Source organism: Portunus trituberculatus, chromosome 2, assembly GCF_017591435.1.
Source record: "Portunus trituberculatus isolate SZX2019 chromosome 2, ASM1759143v1, whole genome shotgun sequence".
Taxonomy (NCBI): Eukaryota; Metazoa; Arthropoda; class Malacostraca; order Decapoda; family Portunidae; genus Portunus; species Portunus trituberculatus.
The window spans coordinates 586,283-611,351 of NC_059256.1; positions in this window are offsets into that span (position 1 = coordinate 586,283).

Below are 25,069 nucleotides of genomic sequence, written 5' to 3' on the forward strand. Positions count from 1 at the left end.
AAAACTAAAAATGCAGGCAAAACACACTATTTGTCTAAGAACTGAAATATATCAAAAGGGGTTATTTTGGTGTATTCTAGCGTTTTATGCACCAAAACTCAGAAATGCAGGCAAAACACACTATTTGTCTAAGAAGTGAAATATGTCAAAAAGGGTTATTTTGTATTCTAGCGTTTTATGCAACAAAACTCAAAATGCAGGCAAAACACACTATTTGTCTAATGAACTGAAATATATCAAAAGGGTTATTTTGGTGTATTCTAGCGTTTTATGTAACAAAACTCAGAATTGCAGGAAAACACACTATTTGTTTAAGGAAGTGAAATATGTCAAAAGGGTTATTTTGATGTATTCAGCGTTTTATGAACCAAAACTCAGAAATGCAGGCAAAACACAATATTTGTCTAAGGAACTGAAATATGTCAAAAGTGTTATTTTAGTGTATTCTAGCGTTTTATGCACCAAACTCAGAAATGCAGGCAAAACACTAAATTTGTTAAAACGTCTTATTTATGTGTTTTAAGGTGTTTTATGAAAAAAAACTATCTCGATTGAAAATTTTGCTTATTCGTCATTTTACATTGTTTTGCTTCAAAACGATAAAATTGATGAAAACAAGCTAGTATAGAGAATCCAAAGAAAATTAAAAAAAACGTGTATTTTAGCAGTTTTAGCTTTTTCCACCAAAACACAGAAATGCTAAGGAAACACACTATTTGTCTAAGGAACTGAAATATGTCAAAAATGGGTTATTTTGGTGTATTCCAGCGTTTTATGCAACAAAACTCAGAATTGCAGGCAAAACACACTATTTGCCTAAGGAAGTGAAAAATGTCAAAATGGGTTTTATTTTGATGTATTCCAACGATTTATGAAAAAAACTCAGAAATGTAGGAAAACACACTATTTGTCTAAGGAACTGAAATATGTCAAAAATAGGTCATTTTAGTGTATTCTAGCGTTTTATACAGCAACAGTCAGAAATGCAGGCAAAACACGATATTTGTTAAAGCATCTTATTTATGTGTTTTTAGGGTGTTTTATGAAAAAAAATCTATCTCGATTGCAAATTTTGCTTATTCGTCATTTTACTTTGTTTTGCTTCAAAACGATAAAATTGATGCAAACGAGCTAGTATAGAGAATCCAAAGAAAATATAAAAAAAACGTGTAATTTTAGCAGTTTTTAGCTTTTTTCCACCAAAACACAGAAATGCTAAGGAAACACACTATTTGTCTAAGGAACTGAAATATGTCAAAAATGGGTTATTTTGGTGTATTCTAGCGTTTTATGCAACAAAACTCAGAATTGCAGGCTAAACACATTATTTGTCTTAGGAAGTGAAATATGTCAAAAAGGGTTATTTTGGTGCATTCCAGCGTTTTATGAAACAAAACTTACAAATGCAGGCAAAACACACTATTTGTCTAAGGAACTGAAATATATCAAAAAGGGGTTATTTTGATGTATTCCAGCGTTTTATGTACCAAAACTCAGAAATGAAGGCAAAACACACTATTTGTCTAAGAAACTGAAATATGTCAAAAATAGGTTATTTTGGTGTATTCCAGCGTTTTATGCAACAAAACTCAGAATTGCTGGCAAAACACACTATTTGTCTAAAAAGTGAAATATGTCAAAAAGGGGTTATTTTGGTGTATTCTAGCGTTTTATGCACCAAAACTCAAAAATGCAGGCAAAACACACTCTTTGTCTAATGAACTGAAATATATAAAAAAGGGTTATTTTGGGTGTATTTTAGCGTTTTTTGTAACAAAACTCAGAATTGCATGAAAAACACACTATTTGTTTAAGAAAGTGAAATATGTCAAAAGGGGTTATTTTGATGTATTCCAACGTTTTATGAACCAAAACTCAAAAATGCAGGGAAAACAATATTTGTCTAAGGAACTGAAAATATGTCAAAAATGTGTTCTTTTAGTGTATTCTAGCGTTTTATGCACCAAACTCAAAAATGCAGGCAAAATTTTAAATTTGTTAAAACGTCTTATTTATGTGTTTTAAGGTGTTTTATGAAAAAAAAAATATCTCGATTGCAAATTTTGCTTAATCGTTATTTTACATTGTTTTGCTTCAAAACGATAAAATTGATGAAAACGAGCTAGTATAGAGAATCCAAAGAAAATATATAAAAAAACGTGTGATTTTAGCAGTTTTCAGCTTTTTTCCACCAAAACACAGAAATGCTAAGGAAACGCACTGTTTGTGTAAGGAACGGAAACATGTCAAAAATGGGTTATTTAGGTGTATTCCAGCGTTTTATGCATCAAAACTCACAATTGCAGGCAAAACACACTATTTGTCTAAGGAAGTGAAAAATGTCAAAAGGGTTTATTTTGATGTATTCCAACGATTTATGAACAAAACTCAGAAATGTAGGTAAAACACACTATTTGTCTAAGGAACTGAAATATGTCAAAAATAGGTTATTTTACTGTATTCTAGCGTTTTATACAACATCTTCAGAAATGCAGGCAAAACACGATATTTGTTTAAACATCTTATTTATGTGTTTTTAGGGTGTTTTATGAAAAAAAAAACTATCTCGATTGCAAATTTTGTTTATTCGTCATTTTACTTTGTTTTGCTTCAAAACGATAAAATTGATGCAAACGAGCTAGTATAGAGAATCCAAAGAAAATATTAAAAAAACGTGTAATTTTAGCAGTTTTTAGCTTTTTTCCACCAAAACACAGAAATGCTAAGGAAACACACTGTTTGTGTAAGGAACGGAAATATGTCAAAAATGGGTTATTTTGGTGTATTCTAGCGTTTTATGCAACAAAACTCAGAATTGCAGGCTAAACACATTATTTGCATTAGGAAGTGATATATGTCAAAAAGGGTTATTTTGGTGCATTCCAGCGTTTTATGAAACAAAACTTACAATTGCAGGCAAAACACACTATTTGTCTAAAGAACTGAAATATGTCAAAAAGGGGTTATTTTGATGTATTCCAGCGTTTTATGTACCAAAACTCAGAAATGAAGGCAAAACACACTATTTGTCTAAGGAACTGAAATATGTCAAAAATGGGTTATTTTGGTGTATTCCAGCGTTTTATGCAACAAAACTCAGAATTGCAGGCAAAACACACTATTTGTCTAAAGAAGTGAAATATGTCAAAATGGGTTATTTATGTGTATTCTAGCGTTTTATGCACCAAAACACAAAAATGCAGGCAAAACACACTATTTGTCTAATGAACTGAAATATATAAAAAAGGGTTATTTTGGGTGTATTTTAGCGTTTTATGTAACAAAACTCAGAATTGCATGAAAACACACTATTTGTTTAAGAAAGTGAAATATGTCAAAAAGGGGTTATTTTGATGTATTCCAACGTTTTATGAACTAAAACTCAAAAATGCAGGGAAAACAATATTTGTCTAAGGAACTGAAAATATGTCAAAAATGTGTTCTTTTAGTGTATTCTAGCGTTTTATGCACCAAACTCAGAAATGCAGGCAAAATTCTAAATTTGTTAAAACGTCTTATTTATGTGTTTTTGTTTTATGAAAAAAACGATTGCAAATTTTGCTTAATCGTTATTTTACATTGTTTTGCTTCAAAACGATAAAATTGATGAAAACGAGCTAGTATAGAGAATCCAAAGAAAATATAAAAAAAAACGTGTAATTTTAGCAGTTTTTAGCTTTTTTCCACCAAAACACAGAAATGCTAAGGAAACTGTTTGTGTAAGGAACACTGTTTTATTTTGTGTAAGGAACAAAACTCAGAATTGCAGGCAAAACACACTATGTCAAAAGTGAAATATGGGTTATTTTGGTGTATTCAGCGTTTTATGCAACAAAACTCAGAATTGCAGGCAAAACACACTATTTGTCTAAGGAACTGAAATATGTAAAAAATAGGTTATTTTAGTGTATTCTAGCGTTTTATGCACCAACACTCAGAAATGCAGGCAAAACACTATATTTGTTAAAACATCTTGTTTATGTATTTTAAGGTGTTTTATGAAAAAAAAACTATCTCGATTAAAATTTTTGCTTATTTGTCATTTTATTTGTTTTGCTTCAAAACGATAGAATTGATGAAATCAAGCTAGTATAGAGAATCCAAAGTAAAATTAACAAAAACGTGTAATTTGATCAGTTTTAGCTTTTTCCACCAAAACACAGAAATGCTACGGAAACACACTATTTGTGTAAGGAACAGAAATATGTCAAAAATGGGTTATTTTGGTGTATTCTAGCGTTTTATGCAACAAAACTCAGAATTGCAGGCAAAACACACTATTTGTCAAAGGAAGTGATATATGTCAAAAAGGGTTATTTTGGTGTATTCCAGCGTTTTATGAAACAAAACTTACAATTGCAGGCAAAACACACTATTTGTCTAAGGAACTGAAATATGTCAAAAACGGGTTATTTTGATGTATTCTAGCGTTTTATGAACCAAAACTCAGAAATGCAGGCAAAACACACTATTTGTCTAAGGAATTGAAATATGTCAAAAATGGGTTATTTTGGTGTATTCCAGCGTTTTATGCAACAAAACTCAGAATTGCAGGCAAAACACACTATTTTGGTGGATTCTAGCGTTTTATGCACCAAAACTAAAAATGCAGGCAAAACAGGAAAACACTATTTGTCTAATGAACTGAAATATGTCAAAAAGGGTTATTTTAGTGTATTCTAGCGTTTTATGTAACAAAACTCAGAATTGCAGGCAAAACACTAATTTGTTAAAGGAAATGAAATATGTTTTAAAAAAAAAATATCTCGATTGCAAATTTTGCTTATTCGTCATTTTACATTGTTTTGCTTCAAAACGATAAAATTGATGAAAACGAGCTAGTATAGAGAATCCAAAGAAAATATATAAAAAACGTGTAATTTTAGCAGTTTTTAGCTTTTTTCCACCAAAACACAGAAATGCTAAGGAAACGCACTGTTTGTGTAAGGAACGGAAACATGTCAAAAATGGGTTATTTTGGTGTATTCTAGCGTTTTATGCAACAAAACTCAGAATTGCAGGCTAAACACACTATTTGAATTAGGAAGTGATATATGTCAAAAATGAGTTATTTAGGTGTATTTCAGCGTTTTATGCAACAAAACTCACAATTGCAGGCAAAACACACTATTTGTCTAAGGAAGTGAAATATGTCAAAATGGGGTTATTTTGATGTATTCCAACGTTTTATGAACCAAAACTCAGAAATGCAGGCAAAACACACTATTTGTCTAAGGAACTGAAATATGTCAAAAATAGGTTATTTTAGTGTATTCTAGCGTTTTATGCACCAACACTCAGAAATGCAGGCAAAACACTATATTTGTTAAAACATCTTATTTATGTGTTTTAAGGTGTTTTATGAAAAAAAAAACTATCTCGATTAAAAATTTTGCTTATTCGTTATTTTACATTGTTTTGCTTCAAAACGATAAAATTGATGAAAACAAGCTAGTATAGAGCATCCAAAGTAAAATGAACAAAAACGTGTAATTTGATCAGTTTTAGCTGTTTTCCACCGAAACACAAAAATGCTACTGAAACACACTATTTCTGTAAGGAATAGCAATATGTCAAAAATGGGTTATTTTGGTCTATTCTAGCGTTTTATGCAACAAAACTCAGAATTGCAGCCAAAACACACTATTTGCATTATGAAGTGATATATGTCAAAAAAAAAAGGTTATTTTAGTGTATTCCAGTGTTTTATGAAAGAAAACTTACAGTTGCAGGCAAAACACACTATTTGTCTAAGGAACTGAAATATGTCAAAAAGTGGTTATTTTGATGTATTTTAACATTTTATGAACCAAAACTCAGAAATGCAGGCAAAACATACTATTTGTCTAAGGAACTGAAATATGTCAAAATGGGTTATTTTGGTGTATTCCAGCGTTTTATGCAACAAAACTCAGAATTGCAGGCAAAACACACTATTTGTAAAAGGGGTTATTATTCTAGTATTCTAGTATTCTAGTATTCTAGTATTCTAGCGTTTTATGCACCAAAACTCAAAAATGCAGGCAAAACACACTCTTTGTCTAATGAACTGAAATATATCAAAAAGGGGTTATTTTGGTGTATTTTAGCGTTTTATGTAACAAAACTCAGAATTGCAGGGAAAACACACTATTTGTTTAAGGAAGTGAAATATGTCAAAAGGGTTATTTTGATGTATTCCAACGTTTTATGAACCAAAACTCAGAAATGCAGGGAAAACACAATATTTGTCTAAGGAACTGAAATATGTCAAAAATGTGTTCTTTTAGTGTATTCTAGCGTTTTATGCACCAAACTCAGAAATGCAGGCAAAACACTATATTTGTTAAAACGTCTTTTTATGTGTTTTAAGGTGTTTTCTGAAAAAAAACTATCTTGATTACAAATTTTGCTTATTCCTCATTTTACATTGTTTTGCTTCAAAACGATAAAATTGATGAAAACGAGCTAGTATGGAGAATCCAAAGAAAATATAAAAAAACGTAATTTTAGCAGTTTTAGCTTTTTCCACCAAAACACAAAAATGCTAAGGAAACACACTGTTTGTGTAAGGAACAGAAACATGTCAAAAATGGGTTATTTTGGTGTATTCCAGCGTTTTATGCAACAAAACTCAGAATTGCAGGCAAAACACACTATTTGTCTAAGGAAGTGAAATATGTCAAAAAGGGGTTATTTTGGTGTATTCTAGCGTTTTATGCACCAAAACTCAAAAATGCAGGCAACACACAGTCTTTGTCTAATGAAGTGAATTATATCAAAATGGGGTTATTTTTGGTGTATTTTAGCGTTTTATGTAATAAAACTCAGAATTGCAGGGAAAACACACTATTTGTTTAAGAAAGTGAAATATGTCAAAAAGTGGTTATTTTGATATATTCCAACGTTTTAAGAACCAAAACTAAAAAATGCAAGGAAAACACAATATTTGTCTAAGGAACTGAAAATGTCAAAAATGTGTTCTTTTAGTGTATTCTAGCGTTTTATGAACAAAACTCAGAACTGCAGGGAAAACTCACTAATTGTTTAACGAAGTGAAATATTTCAAAAAGGAGTTATTTTAGTGTATTCCAGCGTTTTATGAAAGAAAACTGAAATGTGTACAAAACTCAGAATTGCAGGTAAAACACACTATTTGTATAAAGAAGTGAAATATTTCAAAAATGTGTTATTTTGATGTATTTCAGAATTTTATGAACCAAAACTCAGAAATGCAGGCACACTATTTGTCTAAGGAACTGAAATAGGAAGTGAAATATGTCAAAAATGGGTTATTTTGGTGTATTCCAGCGTTTTATGCAACAAAACTCAGAATTGCAGGCAAAACACACTATTTGTCTAAAGAAGTGAAATATGTCAAAAAGGTGTATTCTAGCGTTTTATGCACCAAAACTAAAAAATGCAGGCAAAACACACTATTTGTCTAATGAACTGAAATATGTCAAAAAGGGATTATTTTGGTGTATTTAAGCGTTTTATGTAACAAAACTCAGAATTGCAGGGAAAACACACTATTTGTTTAAGGAAGTGAAATATGTCAAAAGGTGTTATTTTGATGTATTCCAGCGTTTTATGAACCAAAACTCAGAAATGCAGGCAAAACACAATATTTGTCTAAGGAACTGAAATATGTCAAAAATGTGTTATTTTAGTGTATTCTAGCGTTTTATGCACAAAATAAAAATGCAGGCAAAACACTATATTTGTTAAAACGTCTTTTTATGTGTTTTAAGGTGTTTTCTGAAAAAAAACTATCTCGATTGAAAATTTTGCTTATTCGTCATTTTACATTGTTTTGATTCAAAACGATAAAATTGATCCAAACGAGCTAGTATAGAGAATCCAAATGAAATTTTAAAAACGTGTAATTTTAGCAGTTTTAGCTTTTTCCACTAAAACACAGAAATGCTAAGGAAACACACTATTTGTGTAAGGAACGGAAATATGTCAAAAATGGGTTATTTTGGTGTATTCTAGCGTTTTATGCAACAAAACTCAGAATTGCAGGCAAAACACACTATTTGTCTAAGGAAGTGAAATATGTCAAAAAATGAGTTATTTTGGTGTATTCCAGCGTTTTATGCAACAAAACTCAGAAATGCAGGCAAAACACACTATTTGTCTAAGGAAGTGAAATATGTTAAAAAGGGTTATTTTGATATATTCCAGCGTTTTATGAACCAAAATTCAGAAATGCAGCAAAACACAATATTTGTGTAATGAACTGAAATATGTCAAAAATAGGTTATTTTAGTGTATTTTAGCGTTTTATGCACCAAACTCAGAAATGCAGGCAAAACACTATATTTGTTAAAACATCTTATTTATGTGTTTTAAGGTATTTTATGAAAAAAAAATTATCTCGATTAAAAATTTTGCTTATTCGTCATTTTACATTGTTTTGCTTCAAAACGATAAAATTGATGAAAACAAGCTAGTATAGAGAATCCAAAGTAAAATTAACAAAAACGTGTAATTTTATCAGTTTTTAGCTGTTTTCCACCAAAACACAAAAATGCTACGGAAACACACTATTTCTGTAAGGAACGGAAATATGTCAAAATGGGTTATTTTGGTGTATTCTAGCGTTTTATGCAACAAAACTCAGAATTGCAGGCAAAACACACTATTTGTCTAAGAAAGTGAAATATTTTAAAAAGTGGTTTTATGAACTTTTGGTGTATTCTAGCGTTTTATGCACCAAAACTCAAAAAATGCAGGCAAAACACACTATTTGTCTAATGAACTGAAATATGTCAAAAGGGGTTATTTTGGTGTATTTTAGCGTTTTATGTAATAAAACTCAGAATTGCAGGAAAACACACTATTTGTTTAAGGAAGTGAAATATGTCAAAAGGGGTTATTTTGATGTATTCAACGTTTTATGAACCAAAACTCAGAAATGCAGGCAAAACACAATATTTGTCTAAGGAACTGAAATATGTCAAAAATGTGTTATTTTAGTGTATTCTAGCGTTTTATGCACCAAACTCAGAAATGCAGGCAAAACACTATATTTGTTAAAACGTCTTTTTATGTGTTTTAAGGTGTTTTCTGAAAAAAAACTATCTCGATTGCAAATTTTGCTTATTCGTCATTTTACATTGTTTTGCTTCAAAACGATAAAATTGATGAAAACGAGCTAGTATAGAGAATCCAAAGTAAAATATAAAAAACGTGTAATTTTAGCAGTTTTAGCTTTTTGCCACCAAAACACAGAAATGTGTAACAGTACCTTAATATGTAATTTCTCGTGGGTCTGTTCAGGTGAACATTTCATGATGATTATTAGTTTCATTTATTTATTTATTATTATTACTGTCATATGTGTGTATATTTCTTGGGGATATTGATAGTTTTGTAATGTTGTCTGAAAATAAGAGAAACAAGATCAAGATAGAGAGCCAACATCAGCTGTGGAGTGGTGGGGCGCTATCTCTCTCGCCAACGCTTGTCGGGTTAAGGTGTGTGATGTCTTGGGAGGATAATTAAGGACTTCACTGTGGTCAAGGATTAGTGGAAGGTTTGTGATATATCATCTGAGGTGTGATAATTACTGAGGAATTATATATGTGCCGCGAGTGCCTCTGTGTTCAGTGGTGCGTGGTGTTGTGGCGTGGAGCTGTGTTGGGTGTAACAGCTGTGTTGGGTGTAAGAGGTGTGTTGGTGTAAGAGGTGTGTGATATCTTCAGTGGTGCGTGGTGTTGTGGCGTGGAGCTGTGTTGGTGTAAGAGGTGTGTGATATCCTCAGTGGTGCGTGGTGTTGTGGCGTGGAGCTGTGGTGTTTAAGGGTGTGTTGGGTGTAAGAGGTGTGTGATATCTTCAGTGTTGTGCAGTTGTGTTGTGGTGTGGTGTTGTGGTGTATTTGAGGTTGCGGTAACATATGGGCGATATTAGGAAACAGGTTGGAGCCTGTTGGTAATTTTGGCTGGTGAATATAGTGAGAGAGCATTAAATTACAAAGACCACAAGTGATATAATGTGAGCGAGTTAGACAAGAGAAGTCAGGAAGTGAATATTTTGTGAGTTAGAAGGCGGAGAGAGATAGTTAGGTTAACAAAATAATTTGTGACGGTCATTATTCTTTTATTATTTCTTTGTGAGGTTGTTGTGTCTTATTTAGTATTGTATTGACATTTATTTATTGGTGTTATTCATTATTTTATTTCAATATACTTTGTTATTTATATGAAGAAGTGTAGTTTAACTTTCCACTGTTTAACCTAACTATATGTGAGTGTTCCTGAATATGGGGAGTGAGACAAGGTAAGGTAAAGGAGAGTGGTGTATTATTGTATGTGCGATTCAGCTAAGTCGGGTGGGTGGTAGAACGCCCTTAATAATTCCAGACTTTTAAAACTCCTGGGACTGGTATAACGTCTACCCTCTTGAGGAGATAACTGGGTCGTAACAAAAATGGGGGCCTGTCCGGGATTTGTAATCCATTAAGGTTCTGGCATTTGAAATCCATTAATGTGTGTATAAATGCCAGTGTTTGAGTTTATGTGAAAAGTGTTTGCCCAACTAGTGTCATAGTGTTATATTGGAGTGTAATGTGTTTTGTGTAGGTGTGATAATTCTATATTGTGTGGGAACCTCAGAGTGAGCAGGTTGTATTAGTGTGTTACAATTTTGCCTAAGTGAGTTATAAAGCATGGCCGCTGAGAAGGTTAAGTCATTCCTCGACTCGAGAAATATTCATGTGATGTACCAGTTAACGAAGGAGGAATTACGTGATGCAGCTGGGGCACTTGACATTAGGTTGGAGGGAGATAAAAAGGCAGAATTACAGGCATCATTAAAATCAAGTCTTGAAGAGGCAAATTGGTTTAACAGGAGAGATGAGGAAAGTGATGAGGAAAAGGAAGGTGCAGATAAAAGAGGTATTGTAAAATTTGGTGATATGGAGGGTCTCTCGAGTAGTGATAAACTTGAGTTGATGAAACTACAAATGCAAATGGAAATGGAGAAAGAAAAAATGAAAATGCAAATGGAAATGGAGAAAGAGAAAATAATAGCAAAGGAAATTACAGAAAGGGAAAGAATAAAGGCTAGGTCGGGAACAGGTAACAAAGAAAATAGGGATGGAGATGGGAGAGTCAAATATATTTCTGAATTTGTGGAGGGTGAAGAGGAGAATTTCTTCCTCCAGTTTGAAAAAACGGCTAGGTTGAGGGAATGGAGTGAAGAAGATTGGGCATTGCTGGTTCAAATAAGGTTCAAGGGCAAGGCTAGGGAAGCCTATGTGAGTTTAAGTGATGAAGAGGCAAGTGATTATGAAATAATTAAGGAGGCAGTGTTACAGTCGACCCGCTTGAGTCCAGGTGTATATAAAGAAAGGTTCCGTAATGTGAAAAAACGCCCAGGTGAAACATATCTGGCGATGGCAAGGGAAAGCCGTCTCAAATTGGACCGGTGGATGAAGGCTGAAGATGTCGAGACGATGGAGCAAATGAGGGAAGTCTTCCTGATGGAACACTTTATGGACCAATTGCCTCCTAACTTAAAGTATGAGCTCACATCGCATGGGGTTAGAGATGTGATGGAAGCTGGACGCAGAGCTGACAGCTACTGTGAGGCTCATGGACTAAGTAAGGGAGCATACAGTGGGGGAAAAGGAAATTTTTCAAATGAAAAGGTCCACCCACCCCCACACAAGTATAAAAACTACTCCCAGATGGATTCAAGCCCTTACTTTAAGTATAACCAACCTCAGCCAAATAACTTCTCCCAAAATTATAACCAACCACCTCAACATAACTACAACTGGAGAACAGCCCCACCAAAGAAATGGCAAGGAGGAAGTCCTTATGTGTATTACCAGAAGGGTGGTGGAGGCAGTGGTGCAGTGAAATGCCTGGGATGTGGAATGGTTGGACATAGGATGTTTGAGTGCACCAAGAATAAACCTAAGCCAGTGGGAGCAGTTGTTGCAGATAAAAGCCCCATGGAATTCATCAAAAGAGTAATCCCACAACTGCCAAAGGAAGAACCAGAGGATGATTTTGACCACTTCACCATCTCTGGAACGGTGAAAGTGGAAGGAATTCCAGAGAAGAAGATCAGAATCTTTCGGGATACAGGGGCAAACCAGAGTCTGATTCTGAGGAGTGTGCTTCCATGGACTGATGAAAGTAATACAGGGAAGGAAGCCGCTTGCAAAGGTGAAGGTGGCAGATTTAGTATTCCCCTGCATAAAGTGTGGTTGGACTGTGGGTACGTCACAGGTGAAGTGACGGTAGGAGTGAAGGAGACGCTGTCCATTGATGGAGTGGACATGTTCATTGGAAATGATTTGGCTGGGAAGAGAGTTATTCCTAACCTCCAGATAGTGGAGGATCCTGTAAAGGAAATGATAGAGAATCCCACTCAAACAGCTGTCTCAAATCCCACTTATGAGGAGTTGGTGCCTGAAGTGTTTCCAGTCTGCGCGGTAACCAGGGCGATGGCCAGACGGGAAACTGCAAATGAGGTGTTACAAGAGGACCAAGGCCTGGGCGTATTATTTACGGAACCTTGCGAATCAGAAAATGATCAATATATGGGAAATACTGGAAAAATTGAAAACCATATTGAACCCAAAGTTGACATCGAAATAAAAAAGAGTGAATTGATGAAAGAACAAGAAAATGATGGGAGTTTGAAATCTTTGTGGACTGAGGCTAAAAGGTCAGATGATGTAGATGAGAATTTTGTAGGGTATTATGTGGACAGAGGTGTTCTGATGAGGAGCTGGAGACCCTTGGAGGCCCCAGCCAGTGAACATTGGAAAATGAAAAAACAAATAGTAGTGCCACAAGTGTACAGGCAGAAAATATTGGAGATGGCACATGAAGGAAACTTTGCTGGCCACCTAGGGATTAGGAAAACCTTAGGGAAAATTATGTCTCATTTTTATTGGCCCAAAGTGAAAAGTGATGTGGCAGGGTTTTGTAAAACTTGTGTTGTGTGTCAGAAGGTGGGCAAGCCAAATCAGTTGATTAGGCCTGCCCCTCTTCACCCCATTCCTGTGATTGAGGAGCCATTCTCCAAAATTGTAATTGACTGTGTAGGACCATTACCGAGGACTAGGAAGGGTAATCAATATTTATTAACCATAATGTGTGCATCATCCAGATTCCCTGAGGCCATTCCTCTTAGGAGTATACATTCCAAAAACATTGTAAGGGAATTGGTGAAATTTTTCTCCTGGGTAGGCATTCCTAGGGTGATACAGTCGGATCAGGGCAGTAATTTTACTTCAAGAATGTTTACAGAAATTTTGAGTGATTTAAAAATTGAGCAAAAATTATCAAGCGCGTATCACCCACAATCACAGGGCTGTGTAGAAAGATTTCACCAGACCCTGAAGAACACCTTAAGGATATACTGTGAAGAAATGGGTATGGACTGGGATGAGGCTCTACCTTTAGTATTGTTTGCACTAAGGGATAGTATTCAGGAGTCAACTGGGTTTAGTCCATTTGAATTGGTGTATGGACATGAGGTAAATGGACCTTTGAGGATGATAAAAGAGAGATGGTTGGGTAAGGAAGACCCTCCCAATGTGGTGAAATATGTATCTGAGTTTAAAAACAGGTTGATGAGGGCTAGGGAAATTGCCCAAGAAAACTTGAAGGATAGCCAAACTGAGATGAAGAAGTGGTATGATAGGAAGGCTAGGGCTAGATCATTCCAGCCTGGGGATAAAGTGTTGGTTCTGTTCCCATTGCAAGGTGATCCTTTTAAGGCTAGATTTAGTGGACCTTGGGAAATTGAAAAGAAAGTGAGTGATGAAAATTATGTGGTGAAAACACCTGGAAGAAGGAAAAAGAACCAGTTATGTCATGTCAATATGTTAAAACCATTCCATGGAAGAGAAGAAAAGAAAAGTGAGGTAGAAGAAGAAGTGAAGAGAGTATGTATTGTGAATGCATCTGTTGAGATTGAGGAAAAGTGGGCAGAAGAAAAATTTAGTAAGTGTGAAGGGATGGTTTTAGACAATTCAGCAGTGTTAAGGGACTTGAGAAACAAGCTAGGGCATATGGATTTGGAAAAGAAAGACAAGTTAGTAGAAATTATTGAGAAGTATAAGTCATTATTCCCTGATGCTCCTAGGAAAACTAATGTAGTGGTGCATGATGTTGATGTTGGGGATGCTGCACCTATTAAACAACATGCATACCGGGTAAATCCAAAGAAAAGGAATATTATGAGAAAAGAAGTAGAGTATATGTTAGAAAATGATTTGATTGAGCCAAGTGAAAGTCCTTGGAGTTCACCCTGTGTGTTAGTGCCTAAACCTGGGCAAGATTCATTCAGGTTTTGTACAGATTATAGGAAGGTTAACATGGTAACAAAGGCTGATGCCTACCCTATTCCCAGGATAGACGATTGTATTGATAATGTGGGAAATGCAAACTTCATAACTAAAATGGATTTATTAAAGGGATATTGGCAGGTGGAGATGACTGAAAAGGCCAGAGCCATATCAGCTTTTGTCACAATGGATGGTTTCTATCAATATAAAGTTCTTCCTTTTGGTATGAAAATAGCGGGAGTTGTTTCCAGAGACTGATGAACAAAGTGTTAAAAGGAGTCAAGGGATGTGCTGTATATATTGATGATATTTTGTTGTACACTGAGAACTGGGACGAACATGTTCAGTTATTGGAAGAAGTTTTAAAAGGTTAGATGAGGCTAATCTTACAGTTAATTTGGCTAAAAGTCATTTTGTACAGGCTGATGTAGAATATTTAGGTTTCAAGATAGGAAGAGGAAGAGTAAAAACTGTGGAGGCCAAAGTAAAAGCCATTGTGAATCTTCCTCCTCCTACAAATAGGAAAGAAATTCTGAGATTCTTGGGGCCAGTGGATATTATAGAAGGTTTTGTAAAATTTTTCAGATGTAGCTATGCCCCTAACCAAATTGTTGGCTAAGAAATCAAAGTTTTGTTGGAGTGAGAAATGTGATGAGGCATTCAATGAAATCAAGAAAATGTTAATGAATGCCCCAGTGTTAGTGATGCCTAATTATGATAAACCTTTTATTTTGTATGTTGATACTAGCCAATGTGGTATAGGAGGTGTCTTGATGCAAGATCATGAGGGGGTGGATCATCCTATTGGATATTATTCAAAGAAATTGTTGCCATACCAGTGTTCATATAGTACTATAGAGAAGGAGGCTTTGGGCCTCATTTTAAATTTAAATCATTTTGAAATTTATGTAAAAGGGACTGGACAACCTGTGCAGGTTTACACTGATCACAACCCCCTGATTTTCCTGCACAAGATGAAGAACAATAATCAGAGATTAATGAGGTGGTGTTTAGTGTTACAAGACTATAATTTGGATATGCATCATGTGAAGGGAAGTGAAAATGTTATTGCTGATGCCCTATCCCGTGTATCTTCTAGTCGTGAGGCATCCTAATTAGGTGCCTCACGCCTATTTTGGGAAGGGGATGTAACAGTACCTTAATATGTAATTTCTCGTGGATCTGTTCAGGTGAACATTTCATGATGATTATTAGTTTCATTTATTTATTTATTATTATTACTGTCATATGTGTGTATATTTCTTGGGGATATTGATAGTTTTGTAATGTTGTCTGAAAATAAGAGAAACAAGATCAAGATAGAGAGCCAACATCAGCTGTGGAGTGGTGGGGCGCTATCTCTCTCGCCAACGCTTGTCGGGTTAAGGTGTGTGATGTCTTGGGAGGATAATTAAGGACTTCACTGTGGTCAAGGATTAGTGGAAGGTTTGTGATATATCATCTGAAGTGTGATAATTACTGAGGAATTATATATGTGCCGCGGTGCCTCTGTGTTCAGTGGTGCGTGGTGTTGTGGCGTGGAGCTGTGTTGGGTGTAACAGCTGTGTTGGGTGTAAGAGGTGTGTTGGTGTAAGAGGTGTGTGATATCTTCAGTGGTGCGTGGTGTTGTGGCGTGGAGCTGTGTTGGTGTAAGAGGTGTGTGATATCCTCAGTGGTGCGTGGTGTTGTGGCGTGGAGCTGTGTTGGGTGTAACAGCTGTGTTTGTAAGAGGTGTGTTGGTGTAAGAGGTGTGTGATATCTTCAGTGGTGCGTGGTGTTGTGGCGTGGAGCTGTATTGGTGTAAGAGGTGTGTGATATCCTCAGTGGTGCGTGGTGTTGTGGCGTGGAGCTGTGTTGGGTGTAACAGCTGTGTTGGGTGTAAGAGGTGTGTTGGTGTAAGAGGTGTGTGATATCTTCAGTGGTGCGTGGTGTTGTGGCGTGGAGCTGTGTTGGTGTAAGAGGTGTGTGATATCCTCAGTGGTGCGTGGTGTTGTGGCGTGGAGCTGTGTTGGGTGTAACAGCTGTGTTGGGTGTAAGAGGTGTGTTGGTGTAAGAGGTGTGTGATATCTTCAGTGGTGCGTGGTGTTGTGGCGTGGAGCTGTGTTGGTGTAAGAGGTGTGTGATATCCTCAGTGGAGCGTGGTGTTGTGGCGTGGAGCTGTGGTGTTTAAGGGTGGTGTTGTGCAGTTGTGTTGTGGTGTGGTGTTGTGGTGTATTTGAGGTTGCGGTAACATATGGGCGATATTAGGAAACAGGTTGGAGCCTGTTGGTAATTTTGGCTGGTGAATATAGTGAGAGAGAGCATTAAATTACAAAGACCACAAGTGATATAATGTGAGCGAGTTAGACAAGAGAAGTCAGGAAGTGAATATTTTGTGAGTTAGAAGGCGGGAGAGAGATAGTTAGGTTAACAAAATAATTTGTGACGGTCATTATTCTTTTATTATTTCTTTGTGAGGTTGTTGTGTCTTATTTAGTATTGTATTGACATTTATTTATTGGTGTTATTCATTATTTTATTTCAATATACTTTGTTATTTATATGAAGAAGTGTAGTTTAACTTTCCACTGTTTAACCTAACTATATGTGAGTGTTCCTGAATATGGGGAGTGAGACAAGGTAAGGTAAAGGAGAGTGGTGTATTATTGTATGTGCGATTCAGCTAAGTCGGGTGGGTGGTAGAACGCCCTTAATAATTCCAGACTTTTAAAACTCCTGGGACTGGTATAATGTCTACCCTCTTGAGGAGATAACTGGGTCGTAACAGTAGTGGAATGCAAGCGCCGCAACATCAACGGTCAAATGGCGCTGCTGCGATATTTTACTTAATACAATGTAGTTTATAAAAACTAAAGAAATTAAAAATGATAAAATCAAAGGTAACAAAAAATACTAAAACTACAATAAAATTCAATAAAACATTAAAATACATATAATAAACTTAAATAAAATGCATAAAATGTCTAAAACAGTTAAAAACAATACAGTAGTTTAAAAACTAAAAAGGACAATAAAACTAAATAAAATATTAAAATACATAATAAAATAAGAATAAAATTCATAGCTTTGGGAGAAGGCCAGCTTCTCCCAAAAAATCTAAAAACGTCATGGTCTTGGGCCAGGCACTCTGGTCCAAGGACCTTTGAGATATAATAGACACCGCTATCTCTACCGCGACAGCGGTAGAGGTAGCGTGTCGTAACTCTATCAAACTAGGGCACTCTACCAAAGGTGCCGCACAGTAAGCGGCACCAGGCAGTCATCACAGTAAGGTTGAGGGTCCCTGGTCAGCAGGTACCTTTGTGTAAGGTACGTGTGACCTATACGCAGTCGCGCCAATAAAGTCTGTAAACGTCGATCCCGAACATGGGTGTATGTCCAGTGAGGGATAGAGGAAGTAGTGATCTCTCCCATTTTCGAGGTTGCGACCCCGTTAGCCATCTCCTCTGCCAAATTGCTGCAACTGCTCACGAATTAGAGGAAAGACATCTCGAAACGGAACAGAGGCAGGAGATGGAGCGCGACTTGCTGCCTCTTTAGCGAGGCGATCTGCGTGTTCATTCCCTGGAACACCAACGTGACCAGGGACCCAACAGAACCCAACACGATATCCTCGTTGTGTAAGAAGGTATAGCCACTCCAGGGCTGATAAAACCAAAGGGTTAAAGGATATAGTGCAAGAGAGAAGTAAGAGCACTGCGACAGTCACTAAAAATTGTAAAAGACGAAACCGGTAGAGTAAAAATTATTTGTAAAGCTAGGACTATGGCAGACAGCTCCGCATTGTCAAAGGTAGTGAAATATGTCAAAAAGGGGTTATTTTGATGTATTTCAGCGTTTTATGAACCAAAACTCAGAAATGCAGGCAAAACACAATATATGTCTAAGGAAGTGAAATATGTCAAAAGTGGGTTATTTTAGTGTATTCTAGCGTTTTATGCACCAAACTCCTAAATGCAGGCAAAACACTATATTTGTTTAAACGTCTTATTCATGTGTTTTTAAGGTGTTTTATGAAAAAAGAACTATCTCGATTGAAAATTGTGCTTATTCGTCATTTTACATTATTTTGCTTCAAAACGATAAAATTGATGAAAACAAGCTAGTATAGAGAATCCAAAGTAAAATTAAGAAAAAGGTGTAATTTAATCAGTTTTTAGCTGTTTTCCACCAAAACACAGAAATGCTACGAAAACACACTATTTGTCTAAGGAACTGAAATATGTAAAAAATGGGTTATTTTGGTGTATTCTAGCGTTTTATGCAACAAAACTCAGAATTGCAGGCAAAACACACTATTTGTCAATGGTGTATTCTAGCGTTTTATGCAACAAAACTCAGAATTGCAGGCAAAACACACTATTTGTCAAAGGTAGTGAAATATGTCAAAAAGGGGTTATTTTGATGTATTCAGCGTTTTATGAACCAAAACTCAGAAATGCAGGCAAAACACAATATTTGTCTAAGGAAGTGAAATATGTCAAAAGTGGGTTATTTTAGTGTATTCTAGCGTTTTATGCACCAAAACTCAGAAATGCAGGCAAAACACGGTTATTTTGGTGTATTCTAGCGTTTTATGCAACAAAACTCAGAATTGCAGGCAAAACACACTATTTGTCATGAAGTGAAATATGTCAAAAAAAAAAGGTTATTTTAGTGTATTCCAGCGTTTTATGAACAAAACTCAGTTGCAGGCAAAACACACTATTTGTCTAAGGAACTGAAATATGTCAAAAGTGGTTATTTTGATGTATTTAACGTTTTATGAACCAAAACTCAGAAATGCAGGCAAAACATACTATTTGTCTAAGGAACTGAAATATGTCAAAAATGGGTTATTTTGGTGTATTCCAGCGTTTTATGCAACAAAATTCAAAATTGCAGGCAAAACACACTATTTGTAAAAAGGGGTTATTTTGGGTATTCTAGCGTTTTATGCACCAAAACTCAAAATGCAGGCAAAACACACTATTTGTCTAATGATTTGAAATATATCAAAAGGGTTATTTTGGTGTATTTAGCGTTTTATGTAACAAAACTCAGAATTGCAGGAAAACACACTATTTGTTTAAGGAAGTGAAATATGTCAAAATTTTGATGTATTCAGCGTTTTATGAACCAAAACTCAGAAATGCAGGCAAAACACAATATATGTCTAAGGAAGTGAAATATGTCAAAAGTGGGTTATTTTAGTGTATTCTAGCGTTTTATGCACCAAACTCAGAAATGCAGGCAAAACACTATATTTGTTAAACGTCTTATTCATGTGTTTTAAGGTGTTTTATGAAAAAAACTATCTCGATTGAAAATTGTGCTTATTCGTCATTTTACATTATTTTGCTTCAAAACGATAAAATTGATGAAAACAAGCTAGTATAGAGAATCCAAAGTAAAATTAAGAAAAACGTAATTTTAATCAGTTTTAGCTTTTTCCACCAAAACACAGAAATGCTAAGAAAACACACTATTTGTCTAAGGAACTGAAATATGTCAAAATGGGTTATTTTGGTGTATTCCAGCGTTTTATGCAACAAAACTCAGAATTGCAGGCAAAACACACTATTTGTCTAAGGAAGTGAAATATGTCAAAAAGGGGTTATTTTGGTGTATTCTAGCGTTTTATGCACCAAAACTCAAAAATGCAGGCAAAACACACTATTTGTCTAATGAACTGAAATATGTCAAAAGGGGTTATTTTGGTGTATTTTAGCGTTTTATGTAACAAAACTCAGAATTGCAGGGAAAACACACTATTTGTTTAAGGAAGTGAAATATGTCAAAAGGGGTTATTTTGATGTATTCCAACGTTTTATGAACCAAAACTAAAAATGCAGGCAAAACACAATATTTGTCTAAGGAACTGAAAATGTCAAAATGTGTTCTTTTAGTGTATTCTAGCGTTTTATGAAACAAAACTCAGAATGCAGGAAAACTCACTAATTGTTTAACGAAGTGAAATATTTCAAAAGGAGTTATTTTAGTGTAAAGCGTTTTATGAAAATCCAAACTAACAATTGCAGGCAAAACACACTATTTGTCAAAATGGGTTATTTTGGTGTATTCAGCGTTTTATGCAACAAAACTCACAATTGCAGGCAAAACACACTATTTGTCTAAGGAAGTGAAATATGTCAAAAGGGTTATTTTGGTGTATTCTAGCGTTTTATGCAACAAAACTCAGAAATGCAGGCAAAACACACTATTTGTCTAAGGAACTGAAATATATCAAAAGGGGTTATTTTGGTGTATTCCAGCGTTTTATGTAACAAAACTCAGAATTGCAGGGAAAACACACTATTTGTTTAAGAAAGTGAAATATGTCAAAAGGGTTATTTTGATGTATTCCAGCGTTTTATGAACCAAAACTCAGAAATGCAGGCAAAACACAATATTTGTCTAAGGAACTGAAATATGTCAAAAGTGGGTTATTTTAGTGTATTCTAGCGTTTTATGCACCAAACTCAGAAATGCAGGCAAAACACTATATTTGTTAAAACGTCTTATTTATGTGTTTTAAGGTGTTTTATGAAAAAAAAACTATCTCGATTGAAAATTGTGCTTATTCGTCATTTTACATTATTTTGCTTCAAAACGATAAAATTGATGAAAACAAGCTAGTATAGAGAATCCAAAGTAAAATTAAAAAAACGTGTAATTTTAGCAGTTTTAGCTGTTTTCCACCAAAACACAGAAATGCTAAGGAAAACACACTATTTGTCTAAGGAACTGAAATATGTCAAAATGGGTTATTTTGGTGTATTCTAGCGTTTTATGCAACAAAACTCAGAATTGCAGGCAAAACACACTATTTGTCATTAGGAAGTGAAATATGTCAAAAAGGGTTATTTTGTGTATTCAGCGTTTTATGCAACAAAACTCAGAATTGCAGGAAAACACACTATTTGTCTAAGGAAGTGAAATATGTCAAAATGGGGTTATTTTGATGTATTCAGCGTTTTATGAACCAAAACTCAGAAATGCAGGCAAAACACACTATTTGTCTAAGGAACTGAAATATGTCAAAAATTGGTTATTTTAGTGTATTCTAGCGTTTTATGCACCAAACTCAAAAATGCAGGCAAAACACTATATTTGTTAAAACGTCTTATTCATGTGTTTTAAGGTGTTTTATGAAAAAAACTATCTCGATTGAAAATTTTGCTTATTCGTCATTTTACATTGTTTTGCTTCAAAACGATAAAATTGATGAAAACAAGCTAGTATAGAGAATCCAAAGTAAAATTAAGAAAAACGTGTAATTTGATCAGTTTTTAGCTTTTTTCCACCAAAACACAGAAATGCTACGAAAACACACTATTTGTCTAAGGAACTGAAATATGTCAAAAATGGGTTATTTTGGTGTATTCTAGCGTTTTATGCAACAAAACTCAGAATTGCAGGCAAAACACACTATTTGCATTATGAAGTGAAATATGTCAAAAGTGTTATTTTAGTGTATTCAGCGTTTTATGAACAAAACTCAGAATTTCAGGCAAAACACACTATTTGTCTAAGGAACTGAAATATGTCAAAAAGGGGTTATTTTGATGTATTCCAGCGTTTTATGAACCAAAACTCAGAAATGCAGGCAAAACACACTATTTGTCTAAGGAACTGAAATATATCAAAAAAGGGTTATTTCGGTGTATTCCAGCGTTTTATGCAACAAAACTCAGAATTGCAGGCAAAACACACTATTTGTATAAAGAAGTGAAATATTTCAAAAATGGGTTATTTTGGTGTATTCTAGCGTTTTATGCACCAAAACTAAAAAACCCAGGCAAAACACATTCTTTGTCTAATGAACTAAAATATATCAAAAAGGTGTTATTTTGGTGTATTTTAGCGTTTTATGTAACAAAACTCAGAATTGCAGGAAAACACACTATTTGTTTAAGGAAGTGAAATATGTCAAAAAGGGGTTATTTTGATGTATTCCAGCGTTTTATGAACCAAAACTCAGAAATGCAGGGAAAACACAATATTTGTCTAAGGAAGTGAAATATGTAAAAATGTGTTATTTTAGTGTATTCTAGCGTTTTATGCACCAAACTCAGAAATGCAGGCAAAACTATATTTGTTAAACGTCTTATTTATGTGTTTTAAATTGTTTTATGAAAAAACTATCTCGATTGAAAATTTTGCTTATTCGTCATTTTACATTGTTTTGCTTCAAAACGATAAAAATGCTAGTATAGAGAATCCAAAGAAAATATAAAAAACGTGTAATTTTAGCAGTTTTAGCTTTTTCCACCAAAACACAAAAATGCTAAAAAAACTATTTGTGTAAGGAACTGAAATATGTCAAAATGGGTTATTTTGGTGTATTCCAGCGTTTTATGCAACAAAACTCAGAATTGCAGGCAAAACACACTATTTGTCTAAGGAAGTGAAATATGTCAAAAAGGGGTTATTTTGATGTATTCCAACGATTTATGATCCAAAACTCAGAAATGTAGGCAAAACACATTATTTGTCTAAGGAACTGAAATATGTCAAAAAGGTTATTTTAGTGTATTCTTGCTTTTTATGCACCAACAGTCAGAAATGCAGTTAAAACATTTTATTTATGTGTTTTATGGTGTTTTATTCGTCATTTTACTTTATTTTGCTTCAAAACGATAAAATTGATGAAAACAAGCTAGTATAGAGAATCCAAATTAAAATTTAGAAAAACGTGTAATTTGATCAGTTTTAACTGTTTTCTACCAAAACAGAAATGCTACGAAACACACTATTTGTCTAAGGAACTGAAATATGTCAAAAATGGGTTATTTTGGTGTATTCTAGCGTTTTATGCAACAAAACTCAGAATTGCAGCCAAAACACACTATTTGCATTATGGAAGTGATATATGTCAAAAGGGGTTATTTTGGTGTATTCCAGCGTTTTATGAAACAAAACTTAAAATTGCAGGCAAAACACACTATTTGTGTAAGGAACTGAAATATGTCAAAAAGGGGTTAGTTTGATGTATTCCAGCGTTTTATGAACGAAAACTCAGAAATGCAGGTAAAATACACCATTTGTCTAAGGAACTGAAATATGTCAAAAATGTGTTTTTTTGGTGTATTCCAGCGTTTTATGCAACAAAACTTAGAATTGCAGGCAAAACACACTATTTGGCTAAAGAAATGAAATATGTCAATAAGGGATTATTTTGGTGTATTCTAGCGTTTTATGCATCAAAACTCAAAAATGCAGGAGAAACACACTCTTTGTCTAATGAACTGAAATATTTCAAAAAGGGGTTATTTTGCCGTATTTTAGCGTTTTATGTAACAAAACTCAGAATTGCACGGAAAACATACTCTTTGTTTATGGAAGTGAAATATATCAAAAAGGGGTTATTTTGATGTATTCCAACGCTTTATGAACCAAAACTCAGAAATGCAAGAAAAAACACTATATTTGTCGAAGGAATTGAAAATATGTCAAAAATGAGTTCTTTTAGTGTATTCTAGCGTTTTATGCACCAAACTCAGAAATGCAGGCAAAATTCTATATTTGTTAAAAAGTCTTATTTATGTGTTTTAAGGTGTTTTCTGAAAAAAAAACTATCGATTGCAAATTTTGCTTTTTCGTCATTTTACATTGTTTTGATTCAAAACGATAAAATTGATCCAAACGAGCTAGTATAGAGAATCCAAATGAAATTTTAAAAAACGTGTAATTTTAGCAGTTTTTAGCTTTTTTCCACTAAAACACAGAAATGCTAAGGAAACACACTGTTTGTGTAAGGAACGGAAACATGTCAAAAATGGGTTATTTTGGTGTATTCTAGCGTTTTATGCAACAAAACTCAGAATTGCACGCTAAACACACTATTTGCATTAGGAAGTGATATATGTAAAAAAAATGAGTTATTTAGGTGTATTCCAGCGTTTTATGCAACAAAACTCACAAATGCAGGCAAAACACACTATTTGTCTAAGGAAGTGAAATATGTCAAAATAGGGTTATTTTGATATATTCCAACTATTTATGAACCAAAACTCAGAAATGTAGGCAAAACGCTCTATTTGTCTAAGGAACTGAAATATTTTAAAAATAGGTTATTTTAGTGCATTCTAGCGTTTTAGGCACCAACACTCAGAAATGCAGGCGAAACACTATATTTGTTAAAACATCTTATTTATGTGTTTTTAAGGTATTTTAAGAAAAAAGAAAACTATCTCGATTAAAAATTTTGCTTATTCGTCATTTTACTTTGTTTTGCTTCAAAAAGATAAAATGGATGAAAACAAGCTAGTATAGAGAATCCAAAGTAAAATTAACAAAAACGTGTAATTTCATCAGTTTTTAGCTGTTTTCCAGCAAAACACAAAAATGCTACGGAAACACACTATTTCTGTAAGGAACGGAAATATGTCAAAAATGGGTTATTTTGGTCTATTCTAGCGTTTTATGCAACAAAACTCAAAATTGCAGGCAAAACACACTATTTGTCTAAAGAAGTGAAATATTTTAAAAAGTGGTTCTTTTGGTGTATTCTAGCGTTTTATGCACCAAATCTAAAAAATGCAGGCAAAACACACTCTTTGTCTAATGAACTGAAATATATCAAAAAGGGGTTATTTCGGTATATTTTAGCGTTTTATGTAATAAAACTCAGAATTGCAGGGAAATAACACTTATTGTTTAAGAAAGTGAAATATGTCCAAAAGGGGTTATTTGGATGTATTCCAACGTTTTATGAACCAAAACTCAGAAATGCAAGGAAAACACAATATTTGTCTAGGGAACTAAAAATGTCAAAAATGTGTTTTT